Source organism: Phyllobates terribilis, unplaced genomic scaffold, assembly GCF_046119375.1.
Source record: "Phyllobates terribilis strain yellow unplaced genomic scaffold, ASM4611937v1 Scaffold_27__1_contigs__length_16484149, whole genome shotgun sequence".
Taxonomy (NCBI): domain Eukaryota; kingdom Metazoa; phylum Chordata; class Amphibia; order Anura; family Dendrobatidae; genus Phyllobates; species Phyllobates terribilis.
Genome location: NW_027362787.1, coordinates 12,507,808 through 12,530,922, shown reverse-complemented (window position 1 = coordinate 12,530,922; position 23,115 = coordinate 12,507,808). Strand labels below are relative to the sequence as shown.

The following is a 23,115-nucleotide window of genomic DNA, read 5'->3' as shown; positions in this document are numbered from 1 at the left end:
CCTGATCACATACCTCTCCTGCTGCTGCTGCTGCTGGCTGTCCAGCAGCAGACTGAAGGTGGCTGCTGCTGTGCACAGGTATATAAAGGCTCAGAGCCTATTATGACACGCGCAGCCAGCGTTCCATTGCCACATTCCATCTACTGCAGGCAGGATACCTGGCTGGCTGAATGTCGCTGAGAAGCTCACAGAGACCGCCATAAGCAACAGTTTAACAGAATGCCACAGACTAATCAACCAAACTTTTTGGGTTGGGTTCTCTTTTATAGTCTGCAGGCATTAAATGAAAGAAGTCAGTGTTCCAGCAGAAGGAGACAACGTTTCAGAAAAGGCATTGTAGCAAACCAAAAAAGAAATTTTAAGCGCAGCAGAGTAACCAGCGCACATACCTGTTAGCTCAGGTGAGTTTAAAAGGCTGCTGTTGATAACAAGGGCATTTGCTAAATAGATGGTGTGTGTGCAACAATATACTGAAAGGTCAATTATATTGTGCAGCTTATCTCACCACCTGTAGTTATTTAGGTGAAAGCTCCAAAATGCTTGCCTAATATGTCTGTTTATCCAAAAGGAAGTAAAAAGGGAGAGCTAGAAAGATAGCATTGCATCACATTACATGGCAATGCAATGCACAGTTGCTGAAGTTGAACCAAAATGAGCTTGTAATCTGGCTTCTGCAACTTTGAACATGAAAAATCCAATGAGGAGAAGAAAAGCAAAGCCAAAGAGTCCATCCCAAAATCCGACAAACAAGCAAAATGAACAAAAAACATTGAATTCAATTCTTTCTGATTTTAGAAACTGCATTAAAGAAGGGGTGCACCGGTCCTGGAGATACTGCAATACCAGGTCAATGCGTGGAGTGGACAGAGCAAGCTCTTTTTCCATCTCCCTGTTCTAAAAATCCATTTAATATATGGTCCCCAGATAGGGGACGTATGAGATATTAAACTGATAAGAACAGATACTACACTTGATCTTAGCCAAAAGGCCGAGAAGCGATAACCAGAATTGGTTTCAAACTACAGAACCACCCAAGGATCCTGAAAAGTCCATTTGTGGAGATGAGCTCCTGGACTCCCGTTAAGAAGACATGTTGTCAACCTCTAGATCCCTTACATGCCTGCACTTTTCGGCTTGCTGCTGCTGCAATCCACGCGTTTTAGATCTGCATAACTCCACCTCTTTAAACACAGCACCTTCACCCCCTGCTGTTCCCACCCGCCTCAACACCGTTGGAAGGGAGGAGAACCAATTAAGGCGGGGGGTGGGGTGGAACGAGCAGCTGTCTACCCTTAGCAGGAGGGCTCCTGATTACATACCTCTCCTGCTGCTGCTGCTGCTGGCTGTCCAGCAGCAGACTGAAGGTGGCTGCTGCTGTGCACAGGTATATAAAGGCTCAGAGCCTATTATGACACGCGCAGCCAGCGTTCCATTGCCACATTCCATCTACTGCAGGCAGGATACCTGGCTGGCTGAATGTCGCTGAGAAGCTCACAGAGACCGCCATAAGCAACAGTTTAACAGAATGCCACAGACTAATCAACCAAACTTTTTGGGTTGGGTTCTCTTTTATAGTCTGCAGGCATTAAATGAAAGAAGTCAGTGTTACAGCAGAAGGCGACAACGTTTCAGAAAAGGCATTGTAGCAAACCAAAAAAGAAATTTTAAGCGCAGCAGAGTAACCAGCGCACATACCTGTTAGCTCAGGTGAGTTTAAAAGGCTGCTGTTGATAACAAGGGCATTTGCTAAATAGATGGTGTGTGTGCAACAATATACTGAAAGGTCAATTATATTGTGCAGCTTATCTCACCACCTGTAGTTATTTAGGTGAAAGCTCCAAAATGCTTGCCTAATATGTCTGTTTATCCAAAAGGAAGTAAAAAGGGAGAGCTAGAAAGATAGCATTGCATCACATTACATGGCAATGCAATGCACAGTTGCTGAAGTTGAACCAAAATGAGCTTGTAATCTGGCTTCTGCAACTTTGAACATGAAAAATCCAATGAGGAGAAGAAAAGCAAAGCCAAAGAGTCCATCCCAAAATCCGACAAACAAGCAAAATGAACAAAAAACATTGAATTCAATTCTTTCTGATTTTAGAAACTGCATTAAAGAAGGGGTGCACCGGTCCTGGAGATACTGCAATACCAGGTCAATGCGTGGAGTGGACAGAGCAAGCTCTTTTTCCATCTCCCTGTTCTAAAAATCCATTTAATATATGGTCCCCAGATAGGAGACGTATCAGATATTAAACTGATAAGAACAGATTTTTTTTTATTTTTTTATTTTTTTATCATATTTACATAGCATGAGGATACGACGCACTAACTAGACACATCACACCCCTATGCTACACAAAACACTCAATCTGAAAGAAAAAGCATGTCAATCAATACAGTACGACGAACCGTGATAAGGGATGGGGATTGGGAAAAAGGGGATGTGGAGGGGAAAATCACAGGCCCGAAGCTTTATTGAAAGACAAGACACATAAGGGGAGAGGGGGAGGAGGGGTTTAGTCCTCGTCCTCGTCCTCCGGACCGTCCATGATGGATTAGTCTCTGAGCAGGCTGTGGATCAGCCTGCGGCAGTCCTGGATGGACATCCTCTCCCTCCTCAAGATGAGCCGGTTCCTGGCGACCCAAACGGCATCCTTGAAGCAGTTCATAAGGCGCCAAGCCTCCTGGATGGCTCCGACGGTATGAACCCCAGGGAAGAGTCCGTAAAGCACAGAATGGTGCGATAGGCTCGCCCTGGGGACAGAGTTCCTCAGGTCGTCCTCAAGTGCAGTCAATAGGCGCTGTGCAAATCCGCAGTCCCAAAAAGTGTGCAAAGATGTTTCCTCCACGAAGGGGCACCTTGGGCAGTACCGGGTCTTGCACAGGTTCCGGGCATGCATGAATGACCGGACGGGCAGTCCGCCCTGAATCGCCATCCACGACAAGTCCTTGTGCCCGTTGGTCAGCCTGTCAGACGACACATTTGTCCACACAGTCTCCAGCGTGTCCTGGTGAAGTCCTGTGATGTTCTCCACGTCATCCTTGGCTCTGATTAGCTTGTGGATAGTTTTGGGCTTCCACAAGTCGGGCTTGAGTCCCTCCAGTTGATGCTCCCCCACAAATCGAACGACGTCTCCGTAGAACCATGGCGTCGTCCAGTTGTAGGGGAAGGAGCTGTCCCACTTGTCCCAGCCGAGTCGCCTCCAAAGAGGAAGCAGGAAGAAGCGAGACATGGACCTGCCCGCGGAGCCATTCTTGACTTGCAAAGTCCGGCGGACACAATCACACACAAAAGAGGATCGCAGGAGGGTGGGGATATCTGGAACGCCCTTCCCACCCTTGCGAGGCTCCTTGTACATGACGGCCCGCCTGACTCTGTCCATCTTGGATCCCCAGACAAAGTGAAACACTGTCCTGGTAATGGCCCTGCACACAGTGACGTGTGGGGGCCAGGCCTGCGCCGTGTACTGCAAGACGGGCAGGACCTCATTACGCAGGACGAGTGCCTTACCCTCACAAGTGAGGTGTCTGAGGCTCCAGAGTCCGATCCGTTGCTTCACCTTGGCCAAGCGTTCTTGCCAGGACTTGAGGGCCGCTCCTTCCTTCCCGAACCAGACTCCCAGCACCTTGAGGAAATCCGGTTGAATGTTGAAGGGGAAGGGGGCGGAGGAGGCCGGCTGCCAATCCCCGAAGAGCATGGCTTCCGACTTCCTGCAGTTGACTTTGGCCCCTGAAGCCCGGCCGAACCTCTCACACGTCTGGACGAGGGCGTCGACTGAACCACGATCAGCGCAGAAGACGGTGACGTCGTCCATGTAGAGCGAGCACTTGACCTCGTGTCGTCCCGGACCCGGTGCGGTGATCCCTCTGATCTCTCCATTCTGCCGGATAGCCTCTGCGAAGAGTTCTATAACACAAACAAAAAGAAGAGGTGATAGAGGGCAGCCTTGTCTGACCCCAGAGAGGACAGGGAAGGGGTCAGTCTTCCAGCCGTTCACCAACACCGAGCTGTGGATATCAAAATACATCAGACGGACATACGAACAAAACATGTTACCCAAACCTAACCGGTGCAGAGCTCGGCCCATGAACTCGTGGGAAACCCGGTCGAAGGCCTTCTCCTGATCCAAGGAGACCAGGGCCGCGTGTGCGCGGCGGACCTTGATGTACTCGACCGTGTCCCGCACGAGAGCGAGGCTGTCTGCGATGCGACGTCCAGGGATGCCGCAGGTCTGGTCCGGGTGGATGATCCGTCCGATGACCGTCTTAAGTCGTGTCGCCATCGTCTTGGCCAGGATCTTGTAGTCCACGTTGAGCAGAGTGATGGGACGCCAATTCCTCAGGTCGCACCTCTCTCCCTTCCGCTTGTACAGGATCGTGACCATTCCTTCCCTCAAAGATGGAGGCATTCTACCCTCCACCACCATCTCCTCGTACAGGTCCAACAGGTCCGGACAGATGAGGTCTCCCAGCGCTACATAGAGCTCCGCTGGAAGACCATCACTGCCCGGGGTCCTGCCGGTCCTAAAGGATTTAGCGGCAGAGAGCAATTCGCCCACCATCAGAGGTTTGTCCAAGGCTACCGTGCCTGCAGGATCAAGATGGTTAGTGATACCTGACAGGAACTTATCAGCAGCGTCGGGGTCGGTAGTCTTGTGGGAGTAGAGTTCGCTGTAGAAGTCGCTGACGACCCTCATCACGTCCTCCTTCCCACGTCGCATGTTTCCGCTCTCGTCTCGCAGCTCGTTCAGGGGCGTGTGACCGGCATGAAGTTTCCTGAAAAAGAATGAGTTACATTTCTCACCCTTCTCCAGATTCTCCACTTTGGAACGGAAGATGATTCGCTTGGACTCCTCCTCAAAGTGCCTTTTCAGGCTCTTCTTGGTCTCCTCCAGCTCCTCCCTCACGTCCCAGCCGCAGTGAAGAAGGTCCTGCAGCGACCGCAGCTCGCGCTGCAGCCCTCTGAAGTCCCTCCTCTTCTCACACGCCTGTTGTCGACCCTTGGCCTGAAAGAAACAGCGAAACTCAAGTTTAACATATTCCCACCAATCAGAGACTGTTTGGAAGCTACCCTTGTAGGACTGCCACATTGCGTAGGCTGCTCTCAGCTCCTCCACGACTTCATCCTGAGCCAGCAGAGCACAATTCAGCTTCCAGGAGCCGGGGCCGGACGGAAAACCGTCGCCGAGGACACCTTGTAAGTGAATGGCTCTGTGGTCGGAGAAGAAGCAGGAGACCATCGAGTGCCTACTCTGCCTGACTGCCCGAGAGGTGAACACAAAGTCAATCCTGGAGCGGAGTGAGCCATCGGGTCGGCTCCACGAATAGTTCGTGGAGCCTCTCCCCATGGAGCCCACCACGTCCTGAAGAGAGGCCTCGGTTACCATCTCGATGAGCAGCTTGGACGTGATGTCCAACTTGGCAGATGTGCCAGAACTACGACCGTCCTCCTCGATCCGGCAGTTGAAATCCCCGGCCATCACTAAGGTCCTGGTGGTGGCAAGCTGAAGCCGCAGGGTCTGGAAAAGCTCCAAACGCTCATTCTTCAGTGGGGACGCATACACGTTGATGAACCTGACAGGTTCTCCCGCCCAGTTGCCATCTACAACAAGAGCCCTGCCGCAGATGAGCTCCTGGACGGACTCAAGCGTGAATGCGCCCCCCCTGATCAGAATTGCGACCCCCGCAGACTTGCAGTCACCCCCACCGGACCAGTAGGATGGACCGTGGGACCACTCCCTGGCCAGATGTTTGAAGGACCTAGAGGAGGGAAGGGAACATTCCTGCAACATATAAACATCACACAACTGGGAAGTAAGGAAGGCATAAATAGTCTGACGTCTGAACTTGTCCTTGATGCTCCTGACATTAATGGAAAATAAGTTAATATTAGCCATCATGTAGGGAAAAAAGAAAAAGTTAGCGCAGGCAATACACCTTAGTTACCACTCCGGTCGGGTGGTCCCTCGTCGGTGTTGACTGCTGGTGACGGGATCACCAGCAGGCCCTCTTCCTCCATCTGGTCAAGCAGCGCGGCCTCGATCTCGGCGACCACCAGTTCCTCCTCTTCTGGCTCGGCCACCAGGGTCTCAACCATGTGCTCCATCTCTTCTGGCTCAGGGAGGGTATCCTCCTTTTTGCCTACGAAATCCAGAATCTTCTTTTTGGAGGATTCAGTAGCAGGGCTGTCCTCCACCTTCCTCTTTCCCCGGGTTGGAACTGGGGAGACAAGAAGGGGAAAATCCTCCTCGGAATAGATAGCGGCGGGTGGAGGAAAGGTTAATTCCACCGCTACCATGGTCTGGGGAGGGAGAGTGGCTGCCGGGGCAGGGGAAAGGACACCTGCTGAGGAGTAGGGGAAGGAGGAAGAGGAAGTGGAATCCTCAGCAGGGGTGGCCGGGGTGGGGGGGGATTGGACGGGGGTGGCAGGGGGAGGGATCGAGAGAGGGGTGACAGAACTCTTACCCTCCTTTGACTTTTTCTTCTGCTTCGGAGCTGCTGGGACCGTCGCTGGGGCTTTGGCCACCGACTCCTTGACCGCTTTGGCCTTGGTCGTCTCGGCCTTGGCCGCTGGGGCCTTGGTCGTCGCGTCCTTGACCTTCACAGGCCTGGTCGTCGGGGCCTTGTCCTCCGTAGCTGGGGTCGTCGCAACCACCGATGCCCAGGATCTCTGACGCCTGGGGCAATCCTTGTACAGATGAGCCGCCAGCCCACACAGGTTGCAGGACGTCTTCTTCGGGCAGTCCTTCGAGCTGTGTCCCGTCACTCGACAAATCCTGCAGGCATCCTCCTTGCAGTCCTTCATCTCGTGGCCGTTCTTGCCGCATCTCCTGCAGTTCCGCGGCATGTCCGGGTAATAGATGAGGCCGTAGGAGTTGCCCAGGGAGAATGTCGGGGGCAGGTGCCGAAGTCCGTCTGAGTATGCCAGGTCCCTGTGAAGTCTAACGGTCACCGACCACTTACCTGTCCAGAAGCCGAGTCCATTCAGGATGTGAGAGGGTTCCTTCACAACCAAACAGAAGCGTCTCAGGAAGGTACAGATGTCTTGGCCTGGGGTGTGCGGGTTGCGCATGGAGACCGTGATCCTCCTTTCATCCCTCTGGATAGGGCAGCTACCTGTAAAGGCAGAGAAAGAATTATCCGGTCCTTTTGCGCTTACCATTTCCCAGAACCTCCTGCAGGTGTTCACAGTGGCGAAGGTGACGAAGAAGATCCCCGTCAAGAAGGTCTGGATGCTGAGGGTGTCCGACCTGGAGAAGCCTCGATCCAGCAGCATCTTCTGGCAGAACACGTCCGAGGACATGTCCGGCACCCTCCCATCCACTTCCTTCAGCTTCAGGGCCACCGTCTGCCGCATCCATGGCTCCAGGGCTGGAGCTTCGTGGCGGGGCTTCTGGGGTCCCTTCTGCTGGCCAGTCGTGGAGGCAGAGTCCTTGGGGTCAGAATCGGCTCCTGGCTGGGCCCTCCTGGCTGTCCCCAGCTCCAGGCTCTTCTTTTCGGCCTTCCTCGCAGCGCTTGCCATGGCTTTCCTCCTGCAGTTACTTCTTGGAGCTGGATCTGGAACTCTTCCCGGAATGGGTGGAGCTATGCAGATTCTTCTCCCGTCGTGTTCTGCACAAATTCCCCGAAAGGTCTTTGTCTCGATGATTTTCTTCCTCGAAGATTCCACAGGACAGCCCGATTCTTCTCCGAGTCTTCGTCTTCTTCTGGATTCTTTAGAGCTTCTTCCTCCCACCGATATCCGCCTTCGTTCTCCGATGTCAGCTGGGCTCCGAAGCTCTTCTCCTTCCGAGTTCGATCGCTCTCGTCAAGTGTAGATCGTAGCTCTTGTGTTCTTAAAAGAACAGATACTACACTTGATCTTAGCCAAAAGGCCGAGAAGCGATAACCAGAATTGGTTTCAAACTACGGAGCCACCCAAGGATCCTGAAAAGTCCATTTGTGGAGATGAGCTCCTGGACTCCCGTTAAGAAGACATGTTGTCAACCTCTAGATCCCTTACATGCCTGCACTTTTCGGCTTGCTGCTGCTGCAATCCACGCGTTTTAGATCTGCATAACTCCACCTCTTTAAACACAGCACCTTCACCCCCTGCTGTTCCCACCCGCCTCAACACCGTTGGAAGGGAGGAGAACCAATTAAGGCGGGGGGTGGGGTGGAACGAGCAGCTGTCTACCCTTAGCAGGAGGGCTCCTGATTACATACCTCTCCTGCTGCTGCTGCTGCTGGCTGTCCAGCAGCAGACTGAAGGTGGCTGCTGCTGTGCACAGGTATATAAAGGCTCAGAGCCTATTATGACACGCGCAGCCAGCGTTCCATTGCCACATTCCATCTACTGCAGGCAGGATACCTGGCTGGCTGAATGTCGCTGAGAAGCTCACAGAGACCGCCAAAAGCAACAGTTTAACAGAATGCCACAGACTAATCAACCAAACTTTTTGGGTTGGGTTCTCTTTTATAGTCTGCAGGCATTAAATGAAAGAAGTCAGTGTTCCAGCAGAAGGAGACAACGTTTCAGAAAAGGCATTGTAGCAAACCAAAAAAGAAATTTTAAGCGCAGCAGAGTAACCAGCGCACATACCTGTTAGCTCAGGTGAGTTTAAAAGGCTGCTGTTGATAACAAGGGCATTTGCTAAATAGATGGTGTGTGTGCAACAATATACTGAAAGGTCAATTATATTGTGCAGCTTATCTCACCACCTGTAGTTATTTAGGTGAAAGCTCCAAAATGCTTGCCTAATATGTCTGTTTATCCAAAAGGAAGTAAAAAGGGAGAGCTAGAAAGATAGCATTGCATCACATTACATGGCAATGCAATGCACAGTTGCTGAAGTTGAACCAAAATGAGCTTGTAATCTGGCTTCTGCAACTTTGAACATGAAAAATCCAATGAGGAGAAGAAAAGCAAAGCCAAAGAGTCCATCCCAAAATCCGACAAACAAGCAAAATGAACAAAAACATTGAATTCAATTCTTTCTGATTTTAGAAACTGCATTAAAGAAGGGGTGCACCGGTCCTGGAGATACTGCAATACCAGGTCAATGCGTGGAGTGGACAGAGCAAGCTCTTTTTCCATCTCCCTGTTCTAAAAATCCATTTAATATATGGTCCCCAGATAGGGGACGTATCAGATATTAAACTGATAAGAACAGATACTACACTTGATCTTAGCCAAAAGGCCGAGAAGCGATAACCAGAATTGGTTTCAAACTACGGAGCCACCCAAGGATCCTGAAAAGTCCATTTGTGGAGATGAGCTCCTGGACTCCCGTTAAGAAGACATGTTGTCAACCTCTAGATCCCTTACATGCCTGCACTTTTCGGCTTGCTGCTGCTGCAATCCACGCGTTTTAGATCTGCATAACTCCACCTCTTTAAACACAGCACCTTCACCCCCTGCTGTTCCCACCCGCCTCAACACCGTTGGAAGGGAGGAGAACCAATTAAGGCGGGGGGTGGGGTGGAAAGAGCAGCTGTCTACCCTTAGCAGGAGGGCTCCTGATTACATACCTCTCCTGCTGCTGCTGCTGCTGGCTGTCCAGCAGCAGACTGAAGGTGGCTGCTGCTGTGCACAGGTATATAAAGGCTCAGAGCCTATTATGACACGCGCAGCCAGCGTTCCATTGCCACATTCCATCTACTGCAGGCAGGATACCTGGCTGGCTGAATGTCGCTGAGAAGCTCACAGAGACCGCCATAAGCAACAGTTTAACAGAATGCCACAGACTAATCAACCAAACTTTTTGGGTTGGGTTCTCTTTTATAGTCTGCAGGCATTAAATGTAAGAAGTCAGTGTTCCAGCAGAAGGAGACAACGTTTCAGAAAAGGCATTGTAGCAAACCAAAAAAGAAATTTTAAGCGCAGCAGAGTAACCAGCGCACATACCTGTTAGCTCAGGTGAGTTTAAAAGGCTGCTGTTGATAACAAGGGCATTTGCTAAATAGATGGTGTGTGTGCAACAATACACTGAAAGGTCAATTATATTGTGCAGCTTATCTCACCACCTGTAGTTATTTAGGTGAAAGCTCCAAAATGCTTGCCTAATATGTCTGTTTATCCAAAAGGAAGTAAAAAGGGAGAGCTAGAAAGATAGCATTGCATCACATTACATGGCAATGCAATGCACAGTTGCTGAAGTTGAACCAAAATGAGCTTGTAATCTGGCTTCTGCAACTTTGAACATGAAAAATCCAATGAGGAGAAGAAAAGCAAAGCCAAAGAGTCCATCCCAAAATCCGACAAACAAGCAAAATGAACAAAAAACATTGAATTCAATTCTTTCTGATTTTAGAAACTGCATTAAAGAAGGGGTGCACCGGTCCTGGAGATACTGCAATACCAGGTCAATGCGTGGAGTGGACAGAGCAAGCTCTTTTTCCATCTCCCTGTTCTAAAAATCCATTTAATATATGGTCCCCAGATAGGGGACGTATCAGATATTAAACTGATAAGAACAGATACTACACTTGATCTTAGCCAAAAGGCCGAGAAGCGATAACCAGAATTGGTTTCAAACTACGGAGCCACCCAAGGATCCTGAAAAGTCCATTTGTGGAGATGAGCTCCTGGACTCCCGTTAAGAAGACATGTTGTCAACCTCTAGATCCCTTACATGCCTGTACTTTTCGGCTTGCTGCTGCTGCAATCCACGCGTTTTAGATCTGCATAACTCCACCTCTTTAAACACAGCACCTTCACCCCCTGCTGTTCCCACCCGCCTCAACACCGTTGGAAGGGAGGAGAACCAATTAAGGCGGGGGGTGGGGTGGAACGAGCAGCTGTCTACCCTTAGCAGGAGGGCTCCTGATTACATACCTCTCCTGCTGCTGCTGCTGCTGGCTGTCCAGCAGCAGACTGAAGGTGGCTGCTGCTGTGCACAGGTATATAAAGGCTCAGAGCCTATTATGACACGCGCAGCCAGCGTTCCATTGCCACATTCCATCTACTGCAGGCAGGATACCTGGCTGGCTGAATGTCGCTGAGAAGCTCACAGAGACCGCCATAAGCAACAGTTTAACAGAATGCCACAGACTAATCAACCAAACTTTTTGGGTTGGGTTCTCTTTTATAGTCTGCAGGCATTAAATGAAAGAAGTCAGTGTTCCAGCAGAAGGAGACAACGTTTCAGAAAAGGCATTGTAGCAAACCAAAAAAGAAATTTTAAGCGCAGCAGAGTAACCAGCGCACATACCTGTTAGCTCAGGTGAGTTTAAAAGGCTGCTGTTGATAACAAGGGCATTTGCTAAATAGATGGTGTGTGTGCAACAATATACTGAAAGGTCAATTATATTGTGCAGCTTATCTCACCACCTGTAGTTATTTAGGTGAAAGCTCCAAAATGCTTGCCTAATATGTCTGTTTATCCAAAAGGAAGTAAAAAGGGAGAGCTAGAAAGATAGCATTGCATCACATTACATGGCAATGCAATGCACAGTTGCTGAAGTTGAACCAAAATGAGCTTGTAATCTGGCTTCTGCAACTTTGAACATGAAAAATCCAATGAGGAGAAGAAAAGCAAAGCCAAAGAGTCCATCCCAAAATCCGACAAACAAGCAAAATGAACAAAAAACATTGAATTCAATTCTTTCTGATTTTAGAAACTGCATTAAAGAAGGGGTGCACCGGTCCTGGAGATACTGCAATACCAGGTCAATGCGTGGAGTGGACAGAGCAAGCTCTTTTTCCATCTCCCTGTTCTAAAAATCCATTTAATATATGGTCCCCAGATAGGGGACGTATCAGATATTAAACTGATAAGAACAGATACTACACTTGATCTTAGCCAAAAGGCCGAGAAGCGATAACCAGAATTGGTTTCAAACTACGGAGCCACCCAAGGATCCTGAAAAGTCCATTTGTGGAGATGAGCTCCTGGACTCCCGTTAAGAAGACATGTTGTCAACCTCTAGATCCCTTACATGCCTGCACTTTTCGGCTTGCTGCTGCTGCAATCCACGCGTTTTAGATCTGCATAACTCCACCTCTTTAAACACAGCACCTTCACCCCCTGCTGTTCCCACCCGCCTCAACACCGTTGGAAGGGAGGAGAACCAATTAAGGCGGGGGGTGGGGTGGAACGAGCAGCTGTCTACCCTTAGCAGGAGGGCTCCTGATTACATACCTCTCCTGCTGCTGCTGCTGCTGGCTGTCCAGCAGCAGACTGAAGGTGGCTGCTGCTGTGCACAGGTATATAAAGGCTCAGAGCCTATTATGACACGCGCAGCCAGCGTTCCATTGCCACATTCCATCTACTGCAGGCAGGATACCTGGCTGGCTGAATGTCGCTGAGAAGCTCACAGAGACTGCCATAAGCAACAGTTTAACAGAATGCCACAGACTAATCAACCAAACTTTTTGGGTTGGGTTCTCTTTTATAGTCTGCAGGCATTAAATGAAAGAAGTCAGTGTTCCAGCAGAAGGAGACAACGTTTCAGAAAAGGCATTGTAGCAAACCAAAAAAGAAATTTTAAGCGCAGCAGAGTAACCAGCGCACATACCTGTTAGCTCAGGTGAGTTTAAAAGGCTGCTGTTGATAACAAGGGCATTTGCTAAATAGATGGTGTGTGTGCAACAATATACTGAAAGGTCAATTATATTGTGCAGCTTATCTCACCACCTGTAGTTATTTAGGTGAAAGCTCCAAAATGCTTGCCTAATATGTCTGTTTATCCAAAAGGAAGTAAAAAGGGAGAGCTAGAAAGATAGCATTGCATCACATTACATGGCAATGCAATGCACAGTTGCTGAAGTTGAACCAAAATGAGCTTGTAATCTGGCTTCTGCAACTTTGAACATGAAAAATCCAATGAGGAGAAGAAAAGCAAAGCCAAAGAGTCCATCCCAAAATCCGACAAACAAGCAAAATGAACAAAAAACATTGAATTCAATTCTTTCTGATTTTAGAAACTGCATTAAAGAAGGGGTGCACCGGTCCTGGAGATACTGCAATACCAGGTCAATGCGTGGAGTGGACAGAGCAAGCTCTTTTTCCATCTCCCTGTTCTAAAAATCCATTTAATATATGGTCCCCAGATAGGGGACGTATCAGATATTAAACTGATAAGAACAGATACTACACTTGATCTTAGCCAAAAGGCCGAGAAGCGATAACCAGAATTGGTTTCAAACTACGGAGCCACCCAAGGATCCTGAAAAGTCCATTTGTGGAGATGAGCTCCTGGACTCCCGTTAAGAAGACATGTTGTCAACCTCTAGATCCCTTACATGCCTGCACTTTTCGGCTTGCTGCTGCTGCAATCCACGCGTTTTAGATCTGCATAACTCCACCTCTTTAAACACAGCACCTTCACCCCCTGCTGTTCCCACCCGCCTCAACACCGTTGGAAGGGAGGAGAACCAATTAAGGCGGGGGGTGGGGTGGAACGAGCAGCTGTCTACCCTTAGCAGGAGGGCTCCTGATTACATACCTCTCCTGCTGCTGCTGCTGCTGGCTGTCCAGCAGCAGACTGAAGGTGGCTGCTGCTGTGCACAGGTATATAAAGGCTCAGAGCCTATTATGACACGCGCAGCCAGCGTTCCATTGCCACATTCCATCTACTGCAGGCAGGATACCTGGCTGGCTGAATGTCGCTGAGAAGCTCACAGAGACCGCCATAAGCAACAGTTTAACAGAATGCCACAGACTAATCAACCAAACTTTTTGGGTTGGGTTCTCTTTTATAGTCTGCAGGCATTAAATGAAAGAAGTCAGTGTTCCAGCAGAAGGAGACAACGTTTCAGAAAAGGCATTGTAGCAAACCAAAAAAGAAATTTTAAGCGCAGCAGAGTAACCAGCGCACATACCTGTTAGCTCAGGTGAGTTTAAAAGGCTGCTGTTGATAACAAGGGCATTTGCTAAATAGATGGTGTGTGTGCAATAATATACTGAAAGGTCAATTATATTGTGCAGCTTATCTCACCACCTGTAGTTATTTAGGTGAAAGCTCCAAAATGCTTGCCTAATATGTCTGTTTATCCAAAAGGAAGTAAAAAGGGAGAGCTAGAAAGATAGCATTGCATCACATTACATGGCAATGCAATGCACAGTTGCTGAAGTTGAACCAAAATGAGCTTGTAATCTGGCTTCTGCAACTTTGAACATGAAAAATCCAATGAGGAGAAGAAAAGCAAAGCCAAAGAGTCCATCCCAAAATCCGACAAACAAGCAAAATGAACAAAAAACATTGAATTCAATTCTTTCTGATTTTAGAAACTGCATTAAAGAAGGGGTGCACCGGTCCTGGAGATACTGCAATACCAGGTCAATGCGTGGAGTGGACAGAGCAAGCTCTTTTTCCATCTCCCTGTTCTAAAAATCCATTTAATATATGGTCCCCAGATAGGGGACGTATCAGATATTAAACTGATAAGAACAGATACTACACTTGATCTTAGCCAAAAGGCCGAGAAGCGATAACCAGAATTGGTTTCAAACTACGGAGCCACCCAAGGATCCTGAAAAGTCCATTTGTGGAGATGAGCTCCTGGACTCCCGTTAAGAAGACATGTTGTCAACCTCTAGATCCCTTACATGCCTGCACTTTTCGGCTTGCTGCTGCTGCAATCCACGCGTTTTAGATCTGCATAACTCCACCTCTTTAAACACAGCACCTTCACCCCCTGCTGTTCCCACCCGCCTCAACACCGTTGGAAGGGAGGAGAACCAATTAAGGCGGGGGGTGGGGTGGAACGAGCAGCTGTCTACCCTTAGCAGGAGGGCTCCTGATTACATACCTCTCCTGCTGCTGCTGCTGCTGGCTGTCCAGCAGCAGACTGAAGGTGGCTGCTGCTGTGCACAGGTATATAAAGGCTCAGAGCCTATTATGACACGCGCAGCCAGCGTTCCATTGCCACATTCCATCTACTGCAGGCAGGATACCTGGCTGGCTGAATGTCGCTGAGAAGCTCACAGAGACCGCCATAAGCAACAGTTTAACAGAATGCCACAGACTAATCAACCAAACTTTTTGGGTTGGGTTCTCTTTTATAGTCTGCAGGCATTAAATGAAAGAAGTCAGTGTTCCAGCAGAAGGAGACAACGTTTCAGAAAAGGCATTGTAGCAAACCAAAAAAGAAATTTTAAGCGCAGCAGAGTAACCAGCGCACATACCTGTTAGCTCAGGTGAGTTTAAAAGGCTGCTGTTGATAACAAGGGCATTTGCTAAATAGATGGTGTGTGTGCAACAATATACTGAAAGGTCAATTATATTGTGCAGCTTATCTCACCACCTGTAGTTATTTAGGTGAAAGCTCCAAAATGCTTGCCTAATATGTCTGTTTATCCAAAAGGAAGTAAAAGGGAGAGCTAGAAAGATAGCATTGCATCACATTACATGGCAATGCAATGCACAGTTGCTGAAGTTGAACCAAAATGAGCTTGTAATCTGGCTTCTGCAACTTTGAACATGAAAAATCCAATAAGGAGAAGAAAAGCAAAGCCAAAGAGTCCATCCCAAAATCCGACAAACAAGCAAAATGAACAAAAAACATTGAATTCAATTCTTTCTGATTTTAGAAACTGCATTAAAGAAGGGGTGCACCGGTCCTGGAGATACTGCAATACCAGGTCAATGCGTGGAGTGGACAGAGCAAGCTCTTTTTCCATCTCCCTGTTCTAAAAATCCATTTAATATATGGTCCCCAGATAGGGGACGTATCAGATATTAAACTGATAAGAACAGATTTTTTTTAATTTGGCTATCCCCTGCAGAGGGATAAAACCGTTTATTAAAACTTTAACATATTACAAGCATAATTACACAAATACCAAACGTTAAAAGACAAATGAAATTTACAAAACAAAAAAATACAAAGATTTTAAATAATTAGGTTCCATTGGTCAACAAGCCATTTTTTGGAAATATGTACATTCTTCTTTTTGTCAATTAAATAATAAGTATACATTTCACATAAACATAAACTTAAAACATCATTCACTGATAAAACATCTTGTTTAAAAATAGCAATGTTGCGCGCTTTCCAGAGAGATGACTTGGCGCAGTTCACTGTCTTCCAAGCCATTGTGTACTGGTCCATTGTGGGGCATTCCATAAGTCCGTATAGCACAGTTTTATATGTAAAGTCCTTGAGGTCTGCCACCCTTTCCAGTAGGGGGAGCAGTCTTCTCCAGAAATCCTTTGCAAAATTACATGTCCATAATAGATGTTCCACCGTTTCCTCGTCTTGGCATCCGGCTCTTGGGCAGATGGCAGACCGCACAAATCCTCTTCTGTATTGGAATGCCCGGCAAGGAAGACAGCGGTGCATGCAACTCCAAGCCAGATCTCTCTGTTCATTAAAAAGATAAAAAACGTTAATCATTTTCCAGATAGACATAGATTTGTCATCATCATATCTGTCAACATTACATATTTCCTCACTTTTACGTATTTCTTTAATTAGTTTCTTACTATTTCTTAATTCCTCTATTTTCTTAGTCCCTAAATTAAAATCGGACACTATTTTCCTTAAAATCTCATAATGCGTCGACAAATTAAAAGCATGGGGCACAGATATATTAACTTCATACCATCCAAACTTTCTCATAAAAAATCCTGTATTAAAACGCATAAAAAAGGACCAATAGTGATTCTTAAAAAGGGCATTAAAACAGTAAACGAACAGATGGATTAAAGGAAACCTATTAAAATCTGGAAAATCTTTACCACCTTTTACTTTTGATTTCATCACGATTTCTCTTTTCAGCTTTTCCATTTTTGAGTTCCAAAAGAAGGTAAAACAGGTTTTGGTTATCTTTTTTAAAACATTAACAGGCGGGGGGAAAACCATGCTAAGATACAATAAAAGAGGTAAAATCACCATCTTTAAAACCAATACTTTACCCTCCATTGTAAGTCTCCTCATGTTCCACATACATATTTTCGTATTTACTTTCTGTATAACTGTTTCCCAACTATTATAACCATCATTATTTTCAGTGAATGATATACCTAAAATGGAAATGGATTCGGAGACATTAATTGGTACATCACGTAAAATCATCCCCCCAACACTTAAAATGTTACACTTATTAAAATTGATTTTAAAACCAGAAGCTAGACAAAAGGATTGCACTTGATGGAGAGTGGCCGTAAGTGATGGTGCATCTGTACACAAGACCGCCACGTCATCCATGTAGCCTACAACCTTGGCCTCCAAACCACCGCTTCCAGGCAGAGGGACACCGCATATCTGTTTATTTTGGCGTATTGCACATAACATTGGTTCCAGTGCACAGATAAACAGTAGGGGGGACAGAGGGCATCCCTGTTTCACCCCTGACCGTAAAAATACCTCTTGTGTCTTAAAACCATTCACTAAAATCTTACTTGTACAATCCTTGTAAAATGCTTTAAGCGATAGTAAAAACCCTTCTGGTATGCCCATTTTCTCTAAAACTTTAAAAAGATAAAAGTGTGAGACACGGTCAAATGCTTTTTCAAAATCAATAGATAAAATCGCCATTTTCCCCTTTCTGTCTTTCACATCCTCAATACAGTCTTTCACTAAATTCAGATTGTCCCATATACTGCGCCCCGGCACCCCACACACTTGATTAGAATGAATAACTTTGCTGATGACTTCTTTTAGACGATTTGCACAAATTTTAGCCATTATTTTATAGTCACAATTTAAAAGTGTTATTGGTCTCCAGTTTTCTAATTTTGATTTATCGCCTTTTTTGTATAGGAGGGAGACTTCACCTTTCTTCCAGGAATTTAATAAAACCTTATTATTAAAAACCTCAGTAAACAAATAAAACAAATCATCTTTTAAAATATCATAAAAACATACATAAAATTCTATTGGGATGCCATCAGGACCAGGGACCTTTCCAGTTTTAAAACTTTTAATAGTTTTTAACACTTCTTGTTCCGTTAAAACTTGGGATAAAAACTCTTGGGATGCGGGATCTAAAACAGCTGTTAGTCCTTGCAGCGAATCATCCATTAATTTATTATCTATATTTTTTCCATTAAAAAGATTAGAAAAAAAAACCTCAACTTTACCCAGCATATTTTTTATATTATTCTCACCATCTATATGGTCAATTATCACTTTTTCTTTTTTATTTTTCCTAAAAAAATATCTGGAACACTTTTCATTTTCTTCTATATGTTGTACTCTAGAACGAAAAATTATCTCTTTTCCTTTTTGTTCTAGCCATTTTGAAATCTCTTCTTTTAAGTTTGAAATATCAACTTGTACATCTATCCCATTGTCTCTGAGCTTAAACAATGTTTGTAGGCGGGTATTTAAAATTCTATATTCTTCATATTTTTCTTTGGCTCTACATATACTCTTTTTAATAAAAAAGTCTTTTATTTTTACTTTCATTCTATCCCACCATACACTCATAGTCTCATTTGTTTTTTTCCCTTTTCTACATTTCCTATAAAACTCAATAAAATCTGATAAAATCTGCGGGTCGGTTAAAAGGGATACGTTCATTTTCCAGCTTTTCTTACCACATTTTTTGTTGTCATTTACTTTTATGGTAAAGGATAAAAGTTTATGGTCTGAAAATATATTAGTTAAAACTTCACATTTGGCAGGTATTGTTTTATCTGAACCAAAAATAAAATCAATCCTAGAGCTACAATTAGCATTGCTCCAAGTGAAACCGGCGTCCTCTGTGCTGTCACTATGACACTCTTTATATATGTCTATCAATTTAGCATCTTTGACTATATCATGTAGCATACCTGAGGTTTTATCGTAGTTCCTGCTTACAGAGCTGGAGCGCCGGTTTTCACCTTTTAAAACACAATTAAAATCCCCTGCTAAGATAAAAGGTTCAGAGTTATTAATAAATAATGGTAAAAGATCAAGCATTTCGGCTCTTTCATTTTTCTCTGGGGATCCATAAAAATTTAAAAACTGCCATCTAATACCATCAATAAAAGCTTTCACTAATAAAATACGACCTGGTAAAATTTCCTGAATAAAATCAATTAAAACGTTCCCTTTAAAAAGTATGGCTACACCCGCTGATCCTGCAGCATTCGATCCGGACCAGACAGATGGCCCACACTTCCACTCATCTTTATATTTTTGATATGACATTTCATGTGGGATATTACATTCTTGCAGAAAAAATACAGATGCAGTAAAACACGTAAAAAAATTAAAAAGAGCAGTTCTTCTCGTGTTAGATTTTATGCCTCTCACGTTGAGGGAAATACCTTTGAGTTCAGCCATCATTAGAAAATGTAGAAATTTTACTTAGGTAACTAAGAGCAACGGATTTACCTGTCCGATGAACCTGATCAGACCACTGGGCTTACGCCTCCCTCCTCATCTGATAGTATCGTCACGAGAGTCTCCGTGGAGGAGGAAAGATTACCACATTTATATAAACCCGACGCTACACTGGCATAGCTCGGAGGGCTGGCTGGCAGAACCCGCTGGGTCTCCATTGGCTGGCCATGCAGTTCCTCATCAGGTGGGTCCCCGAGGGGTTCCGCCGCCCCTGTTTGACCTGTAGAAGGTCGTCCTATAGGAGGAGGTTGCGCACAAGGCAGAGCCTCTGACTCTTCAGAGGCAGCAAGATCCCGGTCCCCACCTGTAGCAGCGGAGACCGAAACCCCTGAGGGTCCAGCGTCCACGTCCCCTTCTGGAGAAGTGTCCATCTGTTCACCTCCTGCTGCCTCCTCCGAACCACCCTTTTTCTTTTTCTTAGGACCCACCTTTATCCACTCAGCGCCCTCAGCACTAGGAGACCCAGACTGGGCATGGGCTTCTGTGTCGGCCTTTTGCCGGTCCCTTTTGACCTTACCAGTAGTGCCCTTCTGCTCCTTCTCAGCCCTCCTTTTGGACTCCCGCAGGTCCTGCAGCCAGGTTTTGGGATTTGGTATTTTACCTGTCATAGACTCTGGAGACACTTCACTATTTGGTACGCCCTTATTGTCTCCAGAGGCTCCAGGTTGTTGTTCCTCCTCCTGAGGGGTGGTCTGATCTTTTGGTCCTTGGTCGGACGTCTTGGACTTCCCCTTTTGCTCATCTTCCCGAAATCTGTGAGGGCAAGAAAAATAAAAGTGACCTGGAGTCTGGCAAAAACTGCATTTCTTTTCCTTAGGGCATTCTTTTGTCTCATGTTCTTCACTAGCACAATTTCTACATGATACATGACAGTTTTCTTTTGAATGACCATAGCGCCCACAATTTCTGCAATATACTGGCATCCCAGAAAAGAAGAAATCCCCATTTGTTTGCCCAATTTTGAAACGGGCAGGGGGGAGCCGTATACCACCTGGTGTATTTGGATCTCTTGTACACTTCACAAGGAATTTCCACTTAGATGTCCATATGTTATATTCGTTTAATATCTTCCCAATACATTTAACACTTTTAAAATAAATTGCTAGAAATGACATTACTTCTGGAGCAGAAACAAAGGGCGAAAATATTTTTACAATAACCAGTCTTACCTCATCCAGGACGTGCTCAACAATTTGTATCCCTTTCAAAACAGGACTATTTTCAACTTTTTTTAACTTTTCTAGTACATCTCTAAAAATACCTTCTCCGGTGAATGTGATGTCATAGTCACCTCTTCTGGGATAATCCTGGATGGAGAGAATTTCATTCCTTTGTACGCCAAGAAGGTTCCTGAGCACGTCCTGGACTACATACCCTAATTTCCTCATATCCGAGCCACCCGCCGTGAAGTGAACTCGGATAGAGTTTTTTAGCCTCACATAAAGAGGCACGAGGTTAGGGTCAACCTCCATGGAAAAACGCAACAAGGTTGCAAGTTGCAGCCGCTTGCAATCTGCGCTCCCAGTGTTCTTGCAGCGAAAAACACCTGGAAGCTGGGGGATCGCAACTCGTTACCCTGGGACTAAGCCCTCTCCCTAATAGCAGCAAGCAGGTTAAGTCCACCAAAGTGGACGATCCTGCCAGGCCAAGGAGAGGAGTACCCGAGTGCCCTTCAACCACAATCTCCTGCAATAAAGCACTTGATCTTAGCCAAAAGGCCGAGAAGCGATAACCAGAATTGGTTTCAAACTACGGAGCCACCCAAGGATCCTGAAAAGTCCATTTGTGAAGATGAGCTCCTGGACTCCCGTTAAGAAGACATGTTGTCAACCTCTAGATCCCTTACATGCCTGCACTTTTCGGCTTGCTGCTGCTGCAATCCACGCGTTTTAGATCTGCATAACTCCACCTCTTTAAACACAGCACCTTCACCCCCTGCTGTTCCCACCCGCCTCAACACCGTTGGAAGGGAGGAGAACCAATTAAGGCGGGGGGTGGGGTGGAATGAGCAGCTGTCTACCCTTAGCAGGAGGGCTCCTGATTACATACCTCTCCTGCTGCTGCTGCTGGCTGTCCAGCAGCAGACTGAAGGTGGCTGCTGCTGTGCACAGGTATATAAAGGCTCAGAGCCTATTATGACACGCGCAGCCAGCGTTCCATTGCCACATTCCATCTACTGCAGGCAGGATACCTGGCTGGCTGAATGTCGCTGAGAAGCTCACAGAGACCGCCATAAGCAACAGTTTAACAGAATGCCACAGACTAATCAACCAAACTTTTTGGGTTGGGTTCTCTTTTATAGTCTGCAGGCATTAAATGAAAGAAGTCAGTGTTCCAGCAGAAGGAGACAATGTTTCAGAAAAGGCATTGTAGCAAACCAAAAAAGAAATTTTAAGCGCAGCAGAGTAACCAGCGCACATACCTGTTAGCTCAGGTGAGTTTAAAAGGCTGCTGTTGATAACAAGGGCATTTGCTAAATAGATGGTGTGTGTGCAACAATATACTGAAAGGTCAATTATATTGTGCAGCTTATCTCACCACCTGTAGTTATTTAGGTGAAAGCTCCAAAATGCTTGCCTAATATGTCTGTTTATCCAAAAGGAAGTAAAAAGGGAGAGCTAGAAAGATAGCATTGCATCACATTACATGGCAATGCAATGCACAGTTGCTGAAGTTGAACCAAAATGAGCTTGTAATCTGGCTTCTGCAACTTTGAACATGAAAAATCCAATGAGGAGAAGAAAAGCAAAGCCAAAGAGTCCATCCCAAAATCCGACAAACAAGCAAAATGAACAAAAAACATTGAATTCAATTCTTTCTGATTTTAGAAACTGCATTAAAGAAGGGGTGCACCGGTCCTGGAGATACTGCAATACCAGGTCAATGCGTGGAGTGGACAGAGCAAGCTCTTTTTCCATCTCCCTGTTCTAAAAATCCATTTAATATATGGTCCCCAGATAGGGGACGTATCAGATATTAAACTGATAAGAACAGATACTACACTTGATCTTAGCCAAAAGGCCGAGAAGCGATAACCAGAATTGGTTTCAAACTACGGAGCCACCCAAGGATCCTGAAAAGTCCATTTGTGGAGATGAGCTCCTGGACTCCCGTTAAGAAGACATGTTGTCAACCTCTAGATCCCTTACATGCCTGCACTTTTCGGCTTGCTGCTGCTGCAATCCACGCGTTTTAGATCTGCATAACTCCACCTCTTTAAACACAGCACCTTCACCCCCTGCTGTTCCCACCCGCCTCAACACCGTTGGAAGGGAGGAGAACCAATTAAGGCGGGGGGTGGGGTGGAACGAGCAGCTGTCTACCCTTAGCAGGAGGGCTCCTGATTACATTCCTCTCCTGCTGCTGCTGCTGCTGGCTGTCCAGCAGCAGACTGAAGGTGGCTGCTGCTGTGCACAGGTATATAAAGGCTCAGAGCCTATTATGACACGCGCAGCCAGCGTTCCATTGCCACATTCCATCTACTGCAGGCAGGATACCTGGCTGGCTGAATGTCGCTGAGAAGCTCACAGAGACCGCCATAAGCAACAGTTTAACAGAATGCCACAGACTAATCAACCAAACTTTTTGGGTTGGGTTCTCTTTTATAGTCTGCAGGCATTAAATGAAAGAAGTCAGTGTTCCAGCAGAAGGAGACAACGTTTCAGAAAAGGCATTGTAGCAAACCAAAAAAGAAATTTTAAGCGCAGCAGAGTAACCAGCGCACATACCTGTTAGCTCAGGTGAGTTTAAAAGGCTGCTGTTGATAACAAGGGCATTTGCTAAATAGATGGTGTGTGTGCAACAATATACTGAAAGGTCAATTATATTGTGCAGCTTATCTCACCACCTGTAGT

The 23,115-nt window shown here is 46.3% G+C and overlaps 9 non-coding genes and 1 pseudogene across 9 annotated transcripts; all 10 read right to left on the bottom strand.

Moving 5' to 3' along the window:
• Nucleotides 1-809: 809 nt before the first annotated feature.
• On the bottom strand, nucleotides 810-1,000 carry LOC141177637 (U2 spliceosomal RNA). Its single transcript, XR_012254213.1, has one exon. It is a non-coding gene; the product is annotated as a U2 spliceosomal RNA (small nuclear RNA).
• A 1,115-nt stretch (nucleotides 1,001-2,115) lies between these two features.
• On the bottom strand, nucleotides 2,116-2,300 carry LOC141177983 (U2 spliceosomal RNA). Its single transcript, XR_012254465.1, has one exon. It is a non-coding gene; the product is annotated as a U2 spliceosomal RNA (small nuclear RNA).
• Nucleotides 2,301-7,808: 5,508 nt separating this feature from the next.
• LOC141178018 (U2 spliceosomal RNA) lies at nucleotides 7,809-7,886 on the bottom strand (annotated as a pseudogene).
• A 1,114-nt stretch (nucleotides 7,887-9,000) lies between these two features.
• On the bottom strand, nucleotides 9,001-9,191 carry LOC141176706 (U2 spliceosomal RNA). The gene has a single exon (XR_012253369.1). It is a non-coding gene; the product is annotated as a U2 spliceosomal RNA (small nuclear RNA).
• A 1,115-nt stretch (nucleotides 9,192-10,306) lies between these two features.
• LOC141176705 (U2 spliceosomal RNA) lies at nucleotides 10,307-10,497 on the bottom strand. Its single transcript, XR_012253368.1, has one exon. It is a non-coding gene; the product is annotated as a U2 spliceosomal RNA (small nuclear RNA).
• Nucleotides 10,498-11,612: 1,115 nt separating this feature from the next.
• LOC141176704 (U2 spliceosomal RNA) lies at nucleotides 11,613-11,803 on the bottom strand. Its single transcript, XR_012253367.1, has one exon. It is a non-coding gene; the product is annotated as a U2 spliceosomal RNA (small nuclear RNA).
• A 1,115-nt stretch (nucleotides 11,804-12,918) lies between these two features.
• Nucleotides 12,919-13,109, bottom strand: LOC141176703 (U2 spliceosomal RNA). Its single transcript, XR_012253366.1, has one exon. It is a non-coding gene; the product is annotated as a U2 spliceosomal RNA (small nuclear RNA).
• A 1,115-nt stretch (nucleotides 13,110-14,224) lies between these two features.
• LOC141176702 (U2 spliceosomal RNA) lies at nucleotides 14,225-14,415 on the bottom strand. The gene has a single exon (XR_012253365.1). It is a non-coding gene; the product is annotated as a U2 spliceosomal RNA (small nuclear RNA).
• Nucleotides 14,416-15,529: 1,114 nt separating this feature from the next.
• Nucleotides 15,530-15,716, bottom strand: LOC141177782 (U2 spliceosomal RNA). The gene has a single exon (XR_012254333.1). It is a non-coding gene; the product is annotated as a U2 spliceosomal RNA (small nuclear RNA).
• Nucleotides 15,717-22,103: 6,387 nt separating this feature from the next.
• LOC141176701 (U2 spliceosomal RNA) lies at nucleotides 22,104-22,294 on the bottom strand. Its single transcript, XR_012253364.1, has one exon. It is a non-coding gene; the product is annotated as a U2 spliceosomal RNA (small nuclear RNA).
• Nucleotides 22,295-23,115: the final 821 nt, after the last annotated feature.